This window comes from Passer domesticus, chromosome 9, assembly GCF_036417665.1.
Source record: "Passer domesticus isolate bPasDom1 chromosome 9, bPasDom1.hap1, whole genome shotgun sequence".
NCBI classification, from domain to species: Eukaryota; Metazoa; Chordata; class Aves; order Passeriformes; family Passeridae; genus Passer; species Passer domesticus.
This window is the reverse complement of record NC_087482.1, coordinates 17,033,650-17,054,997: the sequence shown is the minus strand read 5'-3', so window position 1 is coordinate 17,054,997 and position 21,348 is coordinate 17,033,650. Positions and strand designations below refer to the sequence as shown.

The window sequence follows — 21,348 nt, the reverse complement described above, 5'->3', positions numbered from 1 at the left end:
CCACATCTTCCCCTTTTTTATTTATTAAATAAACATTACCTAAAGTTTTGTCTCCGGTTTTCTTAAAGCACTTCAGCACTGTTGAGAGTATAGCAACGATGAGGAAGACCCACCATAAACTCTTAAGAATAGGCTTAAGAATGGGGGCCACCCACCCAGGAACGCCCCATTGCATAATCGTTTTGTCCATCATGTCCACAGCCTTCTTATCAGTAAGAAGAGTCTTCATTTGGTCTTGCATTTGCTTGATGTTGCCTCGGATCGACGTGCTTCTTGAAGAAAGGTTAAAACAACAAAGTCCTTCAAAATCCTCACAACCATGGCCATGGGCGAGCAGCAGGAAGTCGATTGCCGCTCTGTTCTGGAGGGTGGCATGTCTGGTGGTTTCTTTGTCCACCAAGAGGTCTGAAAGGGTGGTGGACCTAGCGTTGGTCTGCTTACTGAGCCAGCACTCCAGGTGAGAAAGCTCACCGAGAGCCTTTGCTGCTGCGACCCATGGCAAAAATATGGACACAGCTACCCTCTTTGTCTTGCCCCTGTTGTACATTTGGTCATCACAATTTTGGTTGAATTGAGAGTATGATAGTTTTTGGCATGTCAGTTGAGTTTCTCACTTCCAATATTTAATTGGAGTAGTGTTGGGGTAAGGGTGGTAAGCTGATCAAGGCTGCAGGGGCCCCTTTTGATCTTTGAGGGGATCCCTGCCCAGACCCTGTTGCTGCAGATGAGAAACACTGCCCTGGGGAGTACTCTGGGTAATGCAGAGGACTTAGACAATGTTTCAGCAGTATAATTGTACCACTCAACAACCTTGTATCTTGTATCATTTGGAGATACATCTTTTCTCACATTCATCTGTGGCTTAGTTATTTCCAGGCAGTTTTGTTTGAGTGGTTCACAGAAAAAGCTTACACAGTCAGTGGCTTTTGAGGAGCCCAGTAGGTCTAGTTGCTGGGGCTCTTGTGGTGCATGTGGTAGAATCTTCATCCAATCATCCCAAGTGTACACTGGGGTGGGTTTCTTACCTGTATATGGGTATTTGTTTGGTGACAGGGGGATTCCCACCAGACATGTAGACAGCAAGTCTTCTACACTTCCCATGGCCATGCAAAAATGATCTTGTTTGAGAGATTTCACTAGTGTGATCTATACATTTTCTTTTGGTTGTGGCATGACCCATCCGACCGATGTTTGGATGCATAGGAGGGCAGTGGTGGTGGTGGCAGCCATTAAGATGTTTTGGGGTGTCCTGGGAGTGGGCATCTGGTTCTCAAACGAATCAGGTATAGACTGTTTGAGCACTGCTAGAAACAGGAATAGTCAAGTTAGCTGTCACCGTTATTTTCTTTGTTTTGTAACCACTATATACTAAGTCTTTGGTTTTCCTTTCTGTCTCCTCCCATATTTAAATTAATAGGTTAAAGACATAGGTAAGGTTGGTTATGGGGGTAATGGGTAGGGGTTAGGGGAGAGATCGAGGGATGGGGTATGAGGGAAATGCTACTGGGATTTCAGGAGAGGGTATAAAGGAACCTGTAGAGTCATTTAACATTGGAAAATATCTCCGGGAAATTAGAACTTCAGCAATGATATTTGGCTGGACAGGCTTCTTTCTTCGGCGTCGCCAGGCAACAGCGTCTGCAGGCCCCAGCTCTGGGGGAAACAGAGGACGTCCTGCCCCCATCCACTGTGCTGCCAACTCAGTAGTGCAGCACTGCAGCACAGGATGAGCTCATGCTCCCCATTGCTCCCACAGATGCAGCCAGCACCACAACACATCTTCCTGATGCCCAGAAGGGCCTCAGAAGGAGCTTCTGTAAGGGAACAGGCTGCTAGGCAGGCTTAATGGCAGGCCTGCTTTGTTTGGCGTTTATCTGCATCTTATGCTGTGTCCAAATTCATTATTACTGGAAGAGAAAATGGTGAGTGTTTTCTTCATCTTTCGCTGAAACAGCTTCTTATGAAAATCTAATGTAGACAGGAAACATTCGCAGGGAGGCCGCAATGGAGTTGTGGCCAGTTCATGGTTCTCCAAATAATTCTGCTGAGGGTTCTGCTGCTGCCCAGTGCTTCCATTGGCCTCTCAATTGCTGGGCCTTGTCCTGGGGGCCCCGCTGGGGCTGCAGCCAGTGCTGGCTCCCACTGAGGCTGCCTGGCCAAGAGCAGCCCCAGGGGCACAGGGCAGAGGCAGAGGGAGGTGGGGAGGAGAAAGAGCAGGGCCGAGATTGCCCTTGAAAGGCAGAGGCGCTCTGGGGCCCGCTCCTGGCCAGGGACCCTGCCCAGAGCCGTGCCCTGCTGGCCGGGGCCTTGAGGGGCAGCTGTCCAGCTGGGCCCAGCTGTGCCAGCAGCTCCAGCCGTGCTGGGGAGCCTTGCCAGCTCTGGGCCCTGCTGTGCACGAGGCTCCCCATGTGCCACTGGCAGCTGGGGCCTCAGCCACCTCCTCTCTGCACAGGAGTGCCTCTGCAGCTTCACAAGACCGGCCAAAGAGTTCCATCAGGGAGACCTGTACCTGTACCTGCACCTGTCATCAGCCATCCCCAAGCCAGTGTCCAACATCCCTGCCATGGCTGCATTATCAGCTTGTTGCTAGGGACATGCTGCCACCACCCAGAACAGGCGCCTCTGGTCCTGAACGTTCTGGCATTGGTATCCAGCCAGGACTGAAGGTGGGCCCCTCCTGCCAGGGAATGGCTTGAGCAACACCTTTGGGCTTCACCTCTGCTCTCTGGGTGGCAGCACCAGCCCTAGCTGTGCTGATTTTCTGGGCACCGCCAGTTTTGTGCAGACAGCAGCCGGGCATGGGTCTCCTGAGACTAGGAGCTACTATATTTATTTTTGATTTTGCAAGATTTAGGAACATTTGTCATAGAATATTCCCCTAAAAATTCTTCCCCTTTTCCGTAATAGTTCTATATTTTTCAACGTAGTTTTAGAATTGGGAAAAACATAGAACATTTTCACACTTCTAGAGTAAATTATAAAATTGCATTGAATTGGTAATCTTTATTCCTGGAAGAACTAAGACAATAAAAGACACCTTGTCTACTGCAGAGGCTCATTTCCCAGGGCAGATTTGTATCTTGTCACAATAACTAACAACAAACCTTTTCCCTCATATTTTCTGGGATTTCTGACAAGCTCACGTCTTAGTCTTCAGAGGCAAGCTTTGAGCACAGTAGGAATCTCTTCAAGTCACCATCTTTGTTTGCTTCTGCCAAGAACTGCCTCAGTAGTAGAGCAGAGGCTTCTCTCAGCTTCCTTCCACCCCACTCCACCCCAAGCCTGTCCTGAGCCCTCTCCTGCAGCTGCTGCACTGCCGTGGAGCTGCTGTAAAACACAACAGCTCTGCCACAGCCGCTCAGCTGGATTGGAGAAGCTTTCTGGCCATGATTACATTAGACTGGTGGCTTCTCGAAACACAAGCTGAGCTTCTGAATGCTGTGTTTCACCTGGCACAGGAACTGATGCTACCTTTCTCATGGAGCCTAAACTCCCATGGGCTTTCAACGCTTTCTGGCCAGCATACGGCCTGGAAAACCATTTAATGCAGCCATTTAGTACTGAAAATGGCCCAGTCTGTGTACCAAAGGAACTTGTTTAAATGCTGGAGCACACCAGCGCATCCTTCCAGGGCATATCTTCTCCCCCACACCTCTCCCTCCATGACTGCCAAACAGCACCTTTGACAGTTCTTTCCTCCAGAAGCTGAATGGCACCATTTCATTTGGGGGAGGAAAATAAAGGAAATGTTCTGGGATACCATCATCATCATCATCGTCATCATCATCATCATCAGAATGAGCTGCAAATCAGTTAAATGACATCAACAACTCAGACTGTGGACTTATTTCTCAGAGTGCAGCACTGGCTGTACTACCCCTTGAAAGTGCAGATGTGCTACAGTCTTTAAAATCAGGTGGACGCAGACAAACTTTGGAGCCAAGCCCAGCTCTGGGAGAGCTTTAGGGATTGGGCCTCCACGGGCACCGCTGTGTGCCTGGAGTAACCTGCCCCAAGCCATCTGCCACCTGAAGAGCCAAGTGGGGCACGGAAAAGCACAGGCTGCAGAGGGGCTGGGAGTGCAGGGAGCCCATCCTGGTCAGGACTAACACGCTCATCCCACCTTTGGACTGGGTTTGGATGGAGACCAGAACTAATAGCTGGCAAAAGGAAAAGAGGGTACAAAGGTCCCTGGAGTCCCCTGCCCCAGTACCTCAGCCAGTGGGGAAAGGAAGAGGGCAATATGTGGCTGGGGGTTTAAAAGGAGGCTGTGTTCCCCACTAGTTGAGAGAGACAACCCCACAAGCGGATGTCCCAATGGACTCGCTCCCTATGTTCAAACAAAGCTGCAGGACTCCTCTGGCTCCTTTATGGACACTGGCTTTTCACAGCGTGATTTTTATGCACACCTGTTTCCTTGTATCAGACTATCAGCAGCCTGCAGTGACTCACTGCCACTCTGGTGTGCAGGGGAAATGGAACTAATTTCCATTGGGGCCCTCCCAGAGGGAAGAACAAACCCAGAGGAGACAAGCAACCCCTGCAGGCATCCAAACTTCTGCACCAGAGGCTGAGTGAGCTGCAGAGGGGGCGTAGTGGGTGCATTTCCCTCAGCAGCTGGGCACTTGCGCTGCACACGTGTGTTGGATAATATACCAAGTTTAATTTTTGTTTCATGTCTCCAGTCAGGCTTGGTTTGCCTTTGCCTTAGGGAAAGGAATTCTCATGGCTTTTTTAAGGGATCTTGCACCACTCTCAAGGGAAATGAGCTGAACATCTCAATGAACTGGGAATAACCCAAAAGGTCCCCAAAAAGATAATGACCATCAAGAACACATCAATGACCATCAGCAAACATCAAGGAACATCTGCCCCAGACACTGCCCCCTGGCATAGTTGGAGACACCTGGTCTGGAAGAGGTTGAGAAGAAAATCAAGGAGGGTGGACTTTATTAACAGAGGCCAAGAAATCTGGCTTCAGGAGAAAAACAAATACTAAGAACTATGTGACCTGAGACCAACGAATATTAAAGGAATGGAAAATTACATCTAGTTGAATATTAGGAAGTCTGAAGCTTAATAATGGAGCTCTGTGTATTGTGATGTGTTTTTTCTTTTATTAGTTTGATTTGTAATTGTGTGGTTTCCTTATGCTGTTCCTTTTGTCCCTGCCCTTTTCCCAGAACTTTCAGCATTTTTCCTTTAATGTTATTAGATGCTGGTTTCTCCCAGAGCTTGCCTCCCCTCGAGAATTTTCAGTTTTGTATTTCTTCAAACTTTATTAGTTCACTGAAACTGTTTTCCTCCCTTGAAATTCTTCATTGGTTTATACATTGTATTTCCCGCCTTGTTTTTACTCCCAATTTTCCTGATTTGTTAAAGATTGTATCCTCCCGCTGGGACCTGCCCCTGTCTATAAGTTACTGTTTGCCCTCAGTTCAGGGTCCTGGGATGATGAAGAGGGGAACTTTTACCATCAAATAAAGTTACCCCGGGACCCGTGTTGCTGTTCCTTTGTTTCATGCTGTGCCATCACTGGCAGCTGGGATTTAGTGGAGCTCGGGGGAGGGGGATTGTTGCCCCCCTGTTACCATCCATCTGGGCCAAGCAACAGTGATGTGTAGTTATGTTATTGTAGTTTAGACGTCCTCTGTTCTCCCCATAGTTCCCTTTCCCCCCATGTATTGTTACCATCAGGCAGCCGGGGTTGTCAAGGCCAGGTAGAAGAAGGCGTGCACGTGTCCCTTACCTGGGGCAGTTGGGAATGGAGAAGCTTGTTGCCAAGGGGGTACAGCATGGCAACACCTGATCTCCCATCAAGTTACAAGAAAGCAATCTCCACCGATAAATGGCAAAGAGCTGACTGACAGACTTTGGCAGGGCCCAGGGCTGTCTGATGCAAGTCTCAGGGGTAGAACAGGCTGAGCACCAATCTTGAAAAAGAGCCAGCAACGTGGTCTCCACGAGGCCAGTTCCCAGCGCTGCAAATTTTTCCTTATATAGTCCTTTGTTGTATTTTTGTTAAGGTTTAATAAACCTTTTTACATTTTCAAAGTGAGCAGTTGTTTCTCACCGATAGAACTACTGTCAATATGCTTTTGCTTTGTGTGATTGGTCAAAAAACTTTTGAAGAAAGTTGTAATATTAAGTTCTTGGTCTACTGCCAGGGATGTGAGCTGCTGGCATCTTCCCATTGTCATAGCCATGTAATGGGACTGATGCTGGAAAAGAAACAGCTCGAGACCCATTCCCCAGCAGTTCCATCCCGTTCGTGATTTGTACGTAGACTCCCCGTCCGGCAATAAATGGTGCTCCTCAGTGAGGAGGATTTTTAGACTAGAGGAATATAAAAAATAAAAAATAAGACCGTGGACAGTGCTATTGCCAGAGGCCCAGGCTGTTAAAAGGAGGAATGGATCATGCCCTTTGTTGTCTGTAGCTGGTATCCTTGTAAGTAACAAGTAGCAACTTTAGGGGCTCCTGGGCAACGAGATGGGAAACCATCTATCTAGAACAGGAGGGGATGTCTTTTACCGGCTTCAGACAATTTTACAGGAAAAAGGACATTCAGACAGCTCAAAACATGAACGAAAAGACTTATTAATCTGGGTAAAAGTGAATACTCAAAATATAGACTTGAAGTCTGCTTTTACCTTTGATTTCTGGGACCGGATAAACAGGAAAATTTACAATCTAGTCTCTCTCAAAAGGAAGAGACTTTAGTCAAACCTGTTTCCAGAGCTTTGTCATAGAGCTTTAAACAGAATGATCGTAACAGAGACTTTCTCAAACACCAAACCAGAACACCTAGTTCTAAGATGTTAACTCCGAGTGGTGCTAAGTCTTTGTCCTTCTCTGGGAGGATCTCGGGTTTTGTTTGTAGCTCTTTCCCTTCTCCTGGCATGTCTGGGGTTTCCCCAGGCAGTGTGGACAGCATCCCAATCCCTGCAAAAGGGGAATCAGATCAGCTTCCAGCTTCGGTCGTGTCCTCTGTTTCTTCCAGGATTCCCTGTGCCTCTGATGCTGTGACCAGGCACCCTCCATTTCTCCGCAAAATCATCCACCCCTGGATTTCCTGGGAAAGCATTCGGGATTTTCGTTGTGCTCCAAGAATTTGGGGGGTCAGGAGTCGTGTTCTGGGGAGATTGGGAGTCAAACGGGTGTGAGAGATGAGAGTTTGGGGAAGGTTTGCAAAACAAGGGCTGCTGTTTCTGCGCCCTGTTCCTCTTCCAAACAAGTTGTGGTTGGATCTTGTTCTGAAGTTGTTCAGCGGGGTCTGCCAAGGGGGGCTCCAGATCCGCTTTGCCTGGCCGAGGGGCTGTGGGAATCACCCCTGCCACGGTTTCTTCCCGGGAAGTCATTCCCTCAGATTGGGCTCAGGCGGGCAGATTGTTTTGCAGTTCTGAGAATTCTTTTCATAGAGATTCCTCCACCAAGCCTCTTCCAGGGTTTTTGCTGCTTTTAGCACCCCAGACTCTGGTTACAGCTAGTGGGGGGGCTTTAGATTTAGCTCTGCCTGCAGGGAAGCAGGCAGGGGGACAAACAGAAGCAGCGGGAGGCAGCCAAGAGTCAAGCAGAGCTGGGATGGCTCTGCCCAGAGAGATGGATGGGGTGGAGGCGGGAGAGCTCAGGAAAGTTTCTGTGCAAACACAAAGAGTTCATTAGGAGCCTTGAAACCTCTCTCATTTGTTGCTGGGGGTTGGGCGGGGGGGAAAGCATGCTGAGATCGCAGCTCAGACCTGAGAGTTTTCCAGCTGAGTCCCTGTGGGTGGGGATGCGGTGTGGAACCTGTAACAGTTCATTGCAAAGTGTCACAAATACAAATTTGGGATCTGCAGCTGTAGAGCAGCTTGATTTGTATGAATCTATAAACCCCAATTTAGTGAATTGAGATGTGATTTAGCAAGCTCTAGCTTTCTTCCTGTAACCAATACAACACATTCCTCGGCCGCTACCTCCAGCGGCGGGCAGGGGAAGGGAGGTGTGGGGTGTGTTAAAAATGTAGAGCTCTCCTCCTCCACCCTTCCTGGCAGGGCTCCTGGGAAGGGCGACATCTCTGCCAAGAACTTGGAGCTTCTTGGCAAGGTTCCTGAGACAGCTGATTGCTGTGACAACACTACCTGTTCTTCTGTACCAGATACAGGAGTGATGAGAGGCAGAAACCACACACAGTCTAAATCAGAGGGAAACCTTCCACTTCAACTACCTAATTCATCTAATATTAGTCAAAGTTTAGAAAAAATTTAGACTCAAATAAACAGCTCCTTGCCTTAACCTGTAGGATATAGTCATAATGATGTAAATCCATGCTATGAAACTCATTCTCACCATGATATAAAAGAACTCCATCAAGCTTTGAAATAATGTAGGTTCTCTTCTCCTTATTTTAAGAATGTCTTGAAAAGTATATTTAATTCTTTTACTTTAGTCCCTGCTGATTGTCAAAATGTAGCTTCCTTGATCTGAACCAATTCACAATATCTTTTATGGGAATTCCAATGGAAAAAATCTTCTTAATAAATCAGTTGAAAAATGTAACAATACTCCTTATGAGAATATAGATATTATATACCCAACTAGCAAGTGATCCAACTTTCCACAGACCAGAAAATCAGGCTGTAGAATTGCCTCAGCCTATAGTCACAGATATTAAAAATGCTGCCAGAAAAGCTTTCCTTGCAGTTGAGCCAGCTGGTACCCATGTAAATGCTTACCCTACTATCAAACAAACTGATTTAGAACCCTTTAGTTCTTTCCTAGATAGATTAAGCCAAGCTGTTGAAAAACAGTGTCCAGGTGAACAAACTCATTTCTGTTTTATTCAAAACCTTGCTTTTGTCAATGCTAACGAAGAATGTAAAAAAATTATTTTAACTGTACCTGATCAGCCTCCAAGTGTAACACAGATGCTAACAGCTGGCAGTAAGCTCACCTCTCCACAACATCTGGCTAATGTACAAGTCAATGCTTTTGGAAAGCAGATTGCAGAATCGCAGCATGAATAGTCTAGAAAAACATCGGGAGATAATTTAGGAAAAGCTTTAAGTGAAAATTTGAGACAACAAATGGAAAAGCTTGAAAAAGCCCTAGAAGCACAAACAAAAATTTTGTCAAAATCTGTTGGCACTGTACAGTTGGACTCTGATAAAAAATTTTCTTGCTTTGCTTGTAGTAAAACAGGTCACATTAAAAAAGATTGTCCTTCAAAAACAATCCAACCTAAACAACTTTCTATTTGCCCTCGATGTCGGAAAGGGAAGCATCTTGCTAAGCACTGACACTCTCAGTTTGACATCGATGGCAAACCTTTGTCGTTAAACTCAAAAAAGATCGTGGATAATCTCTAAAAAGAGCATGGATTAGCACCCCCCCTTGACACAAGCAGTGGTACCTCCTGACAGTCAATTACCCAGCCAAGTGGCATTGGTACCTTCATCATTTATTCCGCAGTCAACCATTCCTCAAATTGTCCCAGCTCAATACGCTCAAGTACAAGGTTTGAATTGGCCTCCTCAAAATTAATACAGCTTTCAAATAATTTTTGTTATGAAAGTATTCCTACTGTAATTATCAGGCTTTTTTCAACAAAGACAAGATCTTTTAATTATAGGCAAGGCCAGCAACAAAATTTTCAGACTTTCAGTGCATCCAGCTGTTGTTTCAGTAAATTGTAACAAAGAGCTAGTAATTTTAGCTCTTGCACTTAATGTTCCTATAGTAATTCCACCAAAAACACCTATAGCTATTGCATTTCTTTTACCCATGAATACATCCAAGCAAAACAACTTTCCAGAGAATTCAATTCTGTCTGTGCCATTTGGAACTCAGGTCCTGAGGTCTTTTGGGTGCAATCTTTAGACCACAGCCAACCAAAATTGACTTGCAGCCTGACTCACCGTGGTAAAACAATTTCCATTACAGGCATGCCAGGTACTGGTGCAGGTGTCACTGTAATTTCTCACGTGTTTTGGCCCAGTGATTGGGATTTGGTAACTCCTGCAAGTTCCCTCACAGGGACTGGAGGTGCTACTGCGTGTTTGCAAAGTGCATCCCTGATTAACATTACAAGTCCTGAAGGACAAAGAGCGACAGTGTGTCCTTTTGTTGTTCAGAAGCCTCTCAGTGTCTGGGGGAGAGACATCCTGTCCCAACAGGGAGCAAAACTAAAAGTGAGCCTGTGATGGAAACCACATCAAAACCTGCCACTTTAAAGCTGAACTAAAAAACTGATCATCCTGTAGAGATTGATCAATAGCCTTTAACTGAGAAAAAAATTAAATATCCTTAAAAGATTAGTAAAAGAACAGTTACAGCAAGGTCACATCACACCCACAAACAGTCCCTGAAATTCACCAGTATTTGTCAACCACAAGAAGACATCGGACAATCCTGGATGTTGCTTCATGACCTAAAGAAGATCAATAAAATAATTGAAGACATGGGACCTCTTCAGCCTAGACTTCCTTCTTTATCAATGATCCCAAAACACTGGCCTCTTGTTGACATTGATTTAAACTATTGTGTTTTCCACATCCCACTTCATCCCAGTGATGCTCCAAGATTTGTCTTTTCAGTTCCAGTCAGTCATCAATCGAAGAGAACCCATCCAGAGATGCCACCAGAAATCATTGCCTCAAAGAATAAAATAATTGCCTATAATTTGTCAATATTTTGTTGCACAAGTTTTGTCTCCAGGTCAACAGAAGCATCCAAGATCCATTATTCTACACTAGATAGATGATTTGCTCATCACAACTACAATGCAGCCAAGGAGGAAACAAACTCGTGCTAGTGTTGTTACTGAAATCCAAAATACTGGAGTTGAAATTTCTATGACCAAAATTCAAGAAGTTCCACCCTAGAAGTATCTAGGATGGAAAATGACTGAAAAAAACATTACAAAAGATACAGCTCCAGACCAGTATCAGCAACCTACAAAATTTACAACAACTTCTAAGAGAAATCACTTAGGTCAGGACTGATTTGAGAATTACCAGTGATGAACTGAGACCACTTTTTAATTTACTGAGGAGACAAAGCTGTGACATCAATTCTCCTAAAACTCTAACACCTGAAGCTCTTGCAGGCCTTAACAAAGTCATAGAAGCTCTCCAAAGACGACAAGATCATCTCTGTATTCCAGAAAACCTTACTTTTTTGCAATTTTGAGAGAAAAAAATGCAACTTTGTAGCCTCATCTTTTAATGAGACTCTTCTAAGAGAGATCCTTTGTTGATAATAAAATAAGTCTTTCTTCCCTACAAGTTTCCAAAGACTCTTTTTCCAGTTTTAGAGATAATAGCACAAATTGTAATGAAAGCCAGAATAAAATTGTAAGTTTAGCAGGTCAAGAATTTTAGTTTTCTATTTACCATTGGAAAAAAAAAAATCTTAATTAGGCAATGTAAAATTCTGATGATTTGCAGTATGCATTGTTACATTTTCCAAGTATTTGTTGTGTTCATTACCCAGCTCACAAATTATCGCAAGCAAAATTGAGTTGGAGAGAGAAACCTATGTTAGGCAAAGAAGCTTTGAACGCAATGACTCTTTTCACTAACAAATCTAGCAAAAGGCACAAGTCCGTTGTAACTTAGTTGAACCAAACAACTAAAATTTAAGAATCAGATATTGCAATAGTAGAAGGATCTCCTCAAATTGTTAAGCTTGCTGCTGTAGTTTGGGCTTTTCATCTCTTTCTACAACCTTTTAATTTAATCACAGATTCTGCTTATGTTGCTAATGTAGTTAAAATAATAGAAAGATCAGTTCCAAAAGATGTTATGTTGGTAATGTAGTTCAAAGAATAGAAAGATCAGTTTAAAGAATGTTAATAATGACACTTTATATCGTTGGCTTTCATGTCTTTATACAACTTTGCAATCTAGAACTAATCCATATTTTGTTTCTCACATTAGGTCTCATTCCTTGTTTCCTAGATTTTTAGTGAAAGGAAACGCAGGAGCACAAAACCTGACAATGGTTATTTCAAACACTTTACCAAACATTTTTGAATAAGCAAAACTGAGTCATGCCTTTTTTCACCAAAACGCACAAGCACTTGTGCAAATGTTTCAGATTTCCAAAAGTGAAGCTAAGGCTATCGTCAGTACTTACACACAGTCAGCTTGTGCAGCCTCCTGTTTCTACAAGAGCAGTCAACCCACAAAGCTTACAAAGCCTGCAGTTATGGCGAACGGATATCACTAAATATCCTTCCTTTGGTACATTTAAAAACATACATGTTTCAGTAGACATGTTCTCTTGCACAGTTTTTACTTCTGCTCACAAAAGTAAAACAAGTAATCATGCCTGTCAACCTTTTTTGCAAGCTTTTGCTTCATTAAGTGTACCCCAAGAAGGAAAAACTGACAATAGTTCTGCACATAGATCTCAAAAATTAGCCACATTTTAAAAAATTTAAGTGTTCATCACAACTTTAGTATTCCTCATTCTCCCACAAGTCAAGCAATTATTGAGACAACACATCAAACATTAAAACATATTCTTCATCGACAGAAGGGGGATTAGAGGTGACACCACAGATGAGGTTGAACAAAGCTTTCTATGTTTTGAATTTTTTAAACAGCTCTGTTGCAGAACCCGATCCACCAATTTTTAGGCATTTTTCAAATAAAAGACAGATGAAACGGAAAGAAAATCCCCCTGTTTTAATTAGAAACCCTGAGACTGGACAAATTGGATGTCTTTTTGGCTTAACCACTTGGGGCAAAGGGTGTGCTCCTGTCTCTACAGGTGCAGGAATTAAGTGGGTCCCAGCCAAAAACGTCAAACTGTATCGCACCCCAGAACGTGTAGGCGAGTTGAAGGCCGTGGAAGCGAGTACGCAGACGTGAGCCCAACAGAGGCATCACGGGCCACGCCTGGCATTCCTTGTTCATCCCTGGAACCTGCAAAGTCTGATTGTATGCTATTTATCAATGTGTCAATTGTGTGTTTCGTAGAATCTTTTTGGCAAAAGTGTGGGTTTTGTTTTGTTACATTATAGATCCCCCTCTACTGGATTTTCAAAGGTGAAATTCTTTTTAAAGGTCAAAAACAAAGTTTTTAAATTGAGATATATAGGAAGATCTTTTGCCAAAAATATGCTCACTAAAAGGATGGAATGAAATTGAGTGATACACTAGTGTTAGTTGGTTTTAATTGTTTCTTGTAGTGCAAATTTGCCTGTAGAACAACTAAAAACAAATGTTTGGGTGACCTTAGCCAAGGCAACAGGCTCAGATATCATATGCTTGTCTAATTCAGAAGCAGAAAACCTGTCCAGTTGGTGTGCCCGTAAAGGATTTGCCTTTGATTAAAAAACAATTTAATAGTAAGCCTAGTGAAATTGACAATGAGAGCAATCCTGTACTGAATTGGAACATTTGGGCCAAGGAACTTCCCAAAGCAGTGTCTGAACCCCAAGAATTAGAAATCCTTGGTTCTTTCACAATGGACTTTTGCCTTACGTTGACAGCTTCTGACCCGAAGGCGACCTTCCAAAGTACAATGTTAGTCCCCATTATTTTGCATACAGAAATTCAAGTTTTTAGTGTAGTGATTCAGACAGTTGGGATGTGCTTTCCGAGGCTGACCAATGTCCTTGACAATTGCCAAAAGGATATGGGCTCATTTGTGGAGATAGAGCTTGGCAAGGCTTTCCATCATGCCTTGAAGGTGGCCCATGTAGCATTGGAATGCTCACTGTGATAGCACCTACTGCTAAAGCAGTCATTAAGAAGAAACATAGGGGAACAAGATCCGCTCATCACTATGATGAGAATTGTAAGAGTGATTTCATGCCTTAGAATGCTGCTAAAAAGAGTTTCAGCAGGTTGGTTTTTACCCCAAATGGCTTCAGCAAGGGCATTGAAACAATGAGATGGAGTTGAATGTTGGCTGAGTAAAGAAACTAATGCCACATCCACTGTAATCAGTGATATGCTGACAGATGTTTATAGTGTTAGACATGCTACCCTTCAAAACAGAGTAGCAGTGGATTTTCTTTTACTGGCACATGGACAGGGTTGTGAGGAATTTGAAGGATTCTGTTGCATGATCCTGTCAGAGCATTCTGAATCCATCCAAACAGCATACAAAAGCTGAAAGATTTGACAGCTCAAATTAAAGCAGATGGTCTGTCATAGTTAGATGATTTGTTCCAAGAATGGAGCTTTGCACCCTGGCTAAGGGAACTCTGTAAGATAGGTCTATATGTGCTGAGTGTTTTGGTGGCCATACTAGTAGTGACACCTTGCAGACTTTGGTGCGACAAATGATGGACAAAACTATCAAAGAAGTTTTTGTCATACAAGAGAAAAAAGTAGGAAATAGATTCACAGAAAGTTCTCCAAATCTTTCCGAGATGGTAGATGAAGGTATAGCCATAGAAAAAGGTTTTGAATTAAAACCTTAGAACAGGCGAGATTTTTCTAACAATGACTTGTAATTGTTATCAGACATGACTTATGCCCTTTGAACCGACTGGACTTTCACAGCATTAAAATTGCTGTGTTGTAATATAGCAATACTTAATGTGAGCAAAAAGGAAGCTTTAAGCAAGTAACAAGCAGATATATTAAAGCTACAAAACGCAAGGGAGTTAATATAGGAGACAGTTAGGAAAGTTTCTTTTTAGTTGAACCAAGAGGGAGAATTGTGGGAATCCATGAAATCTGAGGGTTTTGGGAAAGCTGCAAAAGGCAAGCATCAGTGACAGCAGAACTGCAATTACAGCTAAAAAGTAATCATAAGATTTGTCAGCAGAAAAATTGTATAAGAAGTAGGCAAGTAAAGACTTAGAGAGCAATGGTCTATGTATTAACACTTGTCTAGAACAACTCCCTAACCTGCAGAAAAGTCTATCTAGTTGAACGTGAGGAAGTTCTAAGCTAATAATAATGAAGCTCTGTGCATTGTATTTTAAGCAGATATTGTATATGAAATAAGCAAGCATTATTTTAACCAAAGGAATGTGTGCTTATAGTAATTGGATGGAACTAATGTCAATAGGTTTTCGGTTTTGTATTGGCCAGGAAACTTTTAAAGTAAGTTGCAACATTAAGTTCTTGGTCTGCTGCTTGGGATGTGAAATGCTTGCATCTTCCCATTGTCATAACCATATAATGAGACTGATGCTGGAAAATGAAACGACTCAAGGCACATTCCGGAGTAGTACTGTCTTGTTTGTGATTTCTACATAGATCCAGATCCAGCAATAAGGGGCAGCTGTCCAGCTGAGCCCAGCTGTGCCAGCAGCTCCAGCCGTGCTGGGGAGCCTTGCCAGCTCTGGGCCCTGCTGTGCACGAGGGTCCCTGTGTGCCACTGGCAGCTGGGGCCTCAGCCACCTCCTCTCTGCACAGGAGCACCTCTGCAGCTTCACAAGACCGGCCAAAGGCCTCAGTCATGGAGAACTGGACCTGTCATCTTGCATCTCCGTGCCAGTGCCCGTTGTCCCTGCCATGGCTGCATGACCAGCTCATTGCTGGGCACATGCTGCTGCCACCATCACCCAGAACAGGAGCCTCTGTCCCCAGAGGTGCTGGCCCTGGTGTCCAGCCAGGACAGATGCTGTGGCCCTCCTGCCAGGGAAGGGCCTGAGCCCAGCAACATCTTTGGGCTTCAGCTCCTGTGTCTGTGTGCTACCACCAGCACTGGCTGAGCTGATTGTCTGGCACAGCCAGGAGGGGCAGCCAGCAACCACACACAGGACTCCTGAGAAAAAGCGACCCCATTTTGTCTTTGTTTTACATTTTGACATATTAGAAATTTTTAGAAATATTCAGCATTATTTTTCATAGGAAAAAAATCCCCAAATATTTCTTACATTTTTCTATTGTCCTTTAGGATTCTTCAAAATACTTTTCGAATTAGAAAAATTTAGAACACTTTTACACTTGTAGAATAAAAAATAAAATTGCATTTAATTGGTAATCTTCTCTCTAAGAAGAATGAAGTCATGACAAGACACCCAGTGTACTGGAGAGGCTCTTTTCTCACTGAAGATTTGTACCTAGTGACAACAACCAACTTAAAACCTTTTCCCTGATATTTTCTGGGATGTCTCACAAGCTCACCTCTCTGTCTTCAGAGGCAAACTTTGAGCACGGTGGGCATCTCCTGCAGTGCAGGAGGGTCTCTGTGTGCCAGCTGCAACTGGGGCCTCAGCCACCTCCTGTCTCAACAGGTGTCCCGGGGGGATGGGGGAGCCCATGCTGAGCATCCCTGGGCTGAGGGCACATTTCCTTCCATGGGACCATCTGGGACTGGACCTCCTCCAGTGGCATGCCCAGGAAAAGAGGGAAGACATCAAGAGCATCTCCAGGGACACAGCCTGACCAGCAATGTCAGCAGGTGAAAAATAAGGTTTTTCTGAGCAATGGAACTCTGATAAAGCAAAACAATCAGGGCAGTCCATTCATACAGATGGGGGCACACTCTGGGGGTACAGCTAAGGCCATGAGGTCACAGAAGGGCTCTGGGGTCACAACAGGCTGAAGTCTCAGCAGGCCCTGAGGTCACAGAGGTGCCAGAGGTGCCAGAGCCCCGTGGTTGCACAGCAGCACAAGGAGGCAGCAGTCAGTCCCTGAGCACAACTGTTGCGGCAGCAGCGGCGGTGGCAGCAGCGGTGCTGACGTTGGAACAGTGGTGACAGGACAGCAGTGGCAATAAGAGCTGCGGGACTGGCAGAGGGCAAGGCAACATGGCCCTTGTCTGCGCCTCCTACTCCTGCTGCTCCTGGCCGTGGCCCTGCCTGACAGGGCTGCCCAGGCTGCTCCGCTGCAAGCACAGGGAGCAGGTGAGCCGGCAGCCTGGCTGCCCTTTCCCGGGACAGCGCTCCCTGCTCCCCGGGAAGCGCTGGGGATGGCTTTGCCCAGGGCATTAGGGAGGGTTTCCTCTGTGGGAGGGAGAGTGTCCCAAGGGGCCCTGGGTAGCCCCATTTCCCATTCCTGTCCCAGAATCTTACACAGGGCAGGGAAAGAGGGTGGAGAGTGACCAGAGCCAGTTCAGAGCTCCCCAGGCCCCTGTGCACCTTTGGCCATGTCCATTCACATCCGGCTTCCACAGCCTTACCCGACGCCCTTGCAGTGCCCGGTTCCCTGAGGCAGAAGGGGATCCCAGCACACACAGAAGTGGTTCTGGTGTTTGCCCCCTTCTAGATTTGGATCACGACTTACATGACTTGGAAGTCCTGGTTAATGACACTTTGAATGGCTTGGAGAATGCTGGAGGCAAGTTCTGCATTTCCGTTTTTACTGGCAGAATAATCAGTGTCCATGTGGATAAAGCTCACTCATGGGCCATTTTTGTTAAGGTTAAGTCAGAGTGGAAAGATTCTAAAAACTTTGCCCTGTTCCCTTCTGGAGCCCTGAGGGATCCCACTGGATCACTGTCAGTGGGAGGAAGGAGCATTTAGCTGTCCATCTTCCTCCTGTGTGCAATGCCAGTGTGTCCTTCTGTGTGCTCTGTGCAGTCACAGAGAGGAGCAGAGAGGGAAGGGGCCAGGCCCAGGGCTGTGCCCCGGGGCTGAGCCTTGTGGGCAGCCTGAGGATCTCCTGCAGTGCCACAGGAGCTCTTCTGTCCTGCCTTTCTTTGCAGCTGAACCTGCTGGTGAAGGTGGTGCAGCTTCCCAGCTCATGTCCATTACTGAGCCTCTGGGCAATGCTGAGGGTAGGTCAAGTCCTTTCCCCTGGGAGAGCTGCCAGCTCAGAGCCCAAAGCTGGGCCAGGGGGGCATCGCTGCAGGTGCCAGCACAGAACCATGCACGTGTGTGCCCTCGCCCTGCACGATCCCCTCACCGCTGCTGCGGCTCAGTGGTGCCCGTGCAGATCAGCAGAGATGGCAGAAGCTTCTGTGGCTGTTGAGTTACAGGTGTGTCTGCAGGGAGGACTTTCCCAGGTCCTTTGGTGGATGTTGCATGCAAGCCCAGCTCCCATCACAGGGGTGAGTAGTTTGTTCCTGCTGACCCCACAGGCTGAGCCCTCGTTTTGTGGGATCCATTCCTGGGAAACGGAAATATTACTCTTAAGGTCCTCCAAGAAGGAAGAAGAAACCTACAGGAGCTTGTACATCCCTGGAGGAATCCAAATATCTGAAAAAACTCCTGAGTGATGTGGACAGCCAGCGTGGTGGGTTCATTTCCCTCATGCTTCCCCTGGGACTCAGCAGCTGGGGGCATTGGCTGCACATGTGGACACGCCATGCCCGGCACAGCGGGAAGGCATCCATGCACCACAGGCCATGCACACCCTAAGATCCCCTGCAATTTCCCAGTCTCTGTGCACATCTGGAGGGGCTGCTCTGTGCAGGAGAGAGGGCCCTGGAGCAGCTCCAAAACCCTGGCCATTCTCCTTATCCATGTCTTTGACAAGTGTTGCCTGGAGCAGAAGGGCACAGCACAGAGGAATTATGGCATGCAGGCTCAGGGGGTTTGGGTACTGAGCAGGCCTGTGCCAAGGGGCAGCAAGGTGCCTGCAGGCCCCAGCTCTGGGGGAAACAGGGAGTGAGAACGTCCTGCCCGTAACCACAGTGCTGCCAGCTCAGCAGTGCAGCTCAGCACGGGCTCACGCTCCCCATTGCTCCCACAGATGCAGCCAGCACCTCAACACATTCTGACATCATCTGGAAAAGCATGAGAAGAGTTTTCTGCTGGGGAACACCTTGTTTGATTAAGTTGATGGCCATTGTGGCTGGTGCGGCACTGTGCCTGATGATGTGCTGGGCAGGAATCTGGTATTGCTGGACGAGAAAATGGTGAGTGTTTTGCGATTCTTCACCTCAAACAGCTTCCTTTAAAGGCTGCTCATAGTCAGGGAACATTCCCAGAGAGTCTGCAGTGGAGTTGTGGCCAGTCCATGATTTTCCAAAGAACTCTGCTGAGGGTTCTGCTGCTGCCCAGTGCTTCCATTGGCCTCTTAATTGCTGGGCCTTGTCCTGGGGAGCCCTCTGGGGCAGCAGCCAGAGCTGGCTTCCACTGAGGCTGCCGGGCCAGGAGCAGCCCCAGGGGTACGGGGCAGAGGCAGAGGGAGGTGGGAAGGAGAAAGAGCAGGGCCGAGGTTGCCCTTGAAAGGCAGAGGCGCTCTGGGGCCCGCTCTTGGCCAGGGACCCTGCCCAGAGCCGTGCCCTGCTGGCCGGGGCCTTGAGGGGCAGCTGTCCAGCTGGGCCCAGCTGTGCCAGCAGCTCCAGCCGTGCTGGGGAGCCTTGCCAGCTCTGGGCCCTGCTGTGCACGAGGTTCCCTGTGTGCCACTGGCAGCTGGGGCCTCAGCCACCTCCTCTCTTCACAGGCACCACCTTGAAGAAAAGCTGAAAGCTGGTGGCTGGTCACGAGACCTCTACAGCCAAAAGAGCTACAGCAGCAGTTCTGAGTCTGATTATGAGTCTGATGAGTGTATATTTGCCCCTCCAACCCCTGTGGTGCTTGGAGGCGACAGGCCCAGCACTCCATGCAGGGCTGAAGGTGGGCAGCCCTAGAACAGGATTTAGAAGTGCTCAAGTTAGCACTCTTGGAGAGCTTCCAAAATCACCTCTTCCCTTTCAATAAAGAGATGGAGCTGTCACCCCAGTCTCTGATGGCAGTAGCAGCAAAGGCCACCTGGTACCAGCACTGGCTGAGCTCCGTGCCCAGGGGCAGCTGGGGATGGGCATGGTGTGGGCAGGCAGGAGCCAGGCAGGGGCTGCTGCGACCAGCGGTGGGGCCCCGAGGGGATGGGGCAGCCCATGCTGAGCGTCCCTGGGCTGAGGGACATTTCCTTCCGTGGGATCATTTGGGCCCAGACCTCCTCCAGTGCCATGCCCAGGAAATGAGGGAAGCCATCAAGAGTATCTCCAGGGACACAGCCTGACCAGCAATGTCAGCAGGCAAAACAAAAAGCTCCTCCCTAATTAACACACACTTGATAGGACCTAATTGATGGGCCATCACCAATGCAGGGTGCTGCACAGGGTCTGCTGCTCTCAGCCAGGGCCAGAAGGAAGGGAAGGGAAGGGAAGGGAAGGGAAGGGAAGGGAAGGGAAGGGAAGGGAAGGGAAGGGAAGGGAAGGGAAGGGAAGGGAAGGGAAGGGAAGGGAAGGGAAGGGAAGGGAAGGGAAGGGAAGGGAAGGGAAGGGAAGGGAAGGGAAGGGAAGGGAAGGGAAGGGAAGGGAAGGGAAGGGAAGGGAAGGGCTGGGTGGCCTCAGGGTCCGACAGGGCTGGATAGCAGCCCCAGAGACACAACAACCCAGGTGCAACCAGACTTTATTTCCAGGTCGAAACACTCGGCGTAGCTGGCCTGGACTTCCCTGTAGGACACGTGGGGGCTTTGCAGTCCCCCTAAGGTGCATGAGGGGCTGGGGTCCCTTGCAGCACACCCAGGGATATTTTAGGTTTCCTCTGAGGCATGGAGGGCACTGGGGTCCACTTCAAGTCATGCAAGGGATTTGGAATCCTGTGTGAGGCATGCAGAGGGTTTGGGATCTCTCCCAAGGTGTGCAGTGAAATAAATGGGCAGGAGATCTTTCTCCTTTTTAATGCCTTTATTAAGAAGAATCAGCTCAGGTAGGGAGAAATTGACAGGTCGTGCCCTCGCCGCCGTTGCTCCCAGGCGTGGCACGAAGAAGGAGGATGATGCAGTTTTGTCCGCTGGTCTGCAGACAGAGCTGGGGACTCTGTCCTCACAGGAGAGTCGTGGAGTCGTCGCTTGTTTGTTTAAAAACCCGGGGTGTCTCTTTAATCAGTTTCTTTTCAGGTTAGGGTGAGAAAATAAAAAGGTCCAAGCAGGTACGGGACTATGCTCCCATCCTTAGACGTCACTTAAGTCACTTGTTGGCTCGTGATTTTAGGGGTTTTTCTTGTAAAAACTGTAAAACTGTAAAAACCCAAGGTGCACTGCATTTCTTATTTGCATACTGGCTCTGATGTCACTCCTATTTTCTTTACCTCGGAGGGGTCTGTCCTGGTGTCTTTTTTTTTGGTAAGTGGCCAGCATCAGGGAAACAATCAGTTAATCACCAGCCATTAACAGGTATTCGAAGAGCTTTTCTTTGGCAGCGAACCTAAAGGAGTCTGACCGGTTTGACTTGCTTCTTTTTTTTTTTTTTTTTACTCTGAAACTAAAAAAAATACAATTTTCTATTCATAACAGTTACCAGAGAAACTAAACCAAGACCTCACTCCCCGCAGCGTGTTTCACCGTTCACTCACACCCACACACACACACAAGCACGCACATCCAGACGTGATAACCATACACAATCACAGGTTCAAACCAACGCTCCGCCAGCTGCTCTGTCAGCTGGGGACCCCCCACCACCGGCCTCTCCCTGGCAGACGATTGCTTGCAAACTGCTTGTGCAAAACTAAACACAAAG

General features: G+C 46.9%; 1 long non-coding RNA gene across 1 annotated transcript; it reads left to right on the top strand.

Moving 5' to 3' along the window:
* The first annotated feature begins 17,900 nt into the window (after positions 1-17,900).
* On the top strand, positions 17,901-19,584 carry LOC135307253 (uncharacterized). The gene is made up of 3 exons (XR_010367963.1): positions 17,901-18,131; positions 18,591-18,756; positions 19,287-19,584. It is a non-coding gene; the product is annotated as an uncharacterized LOC135307253 (long non-coding RNA).
* The last annotated feature ends 1,764 nt before the right edge of the window (positions 19,585-21,348 follow it).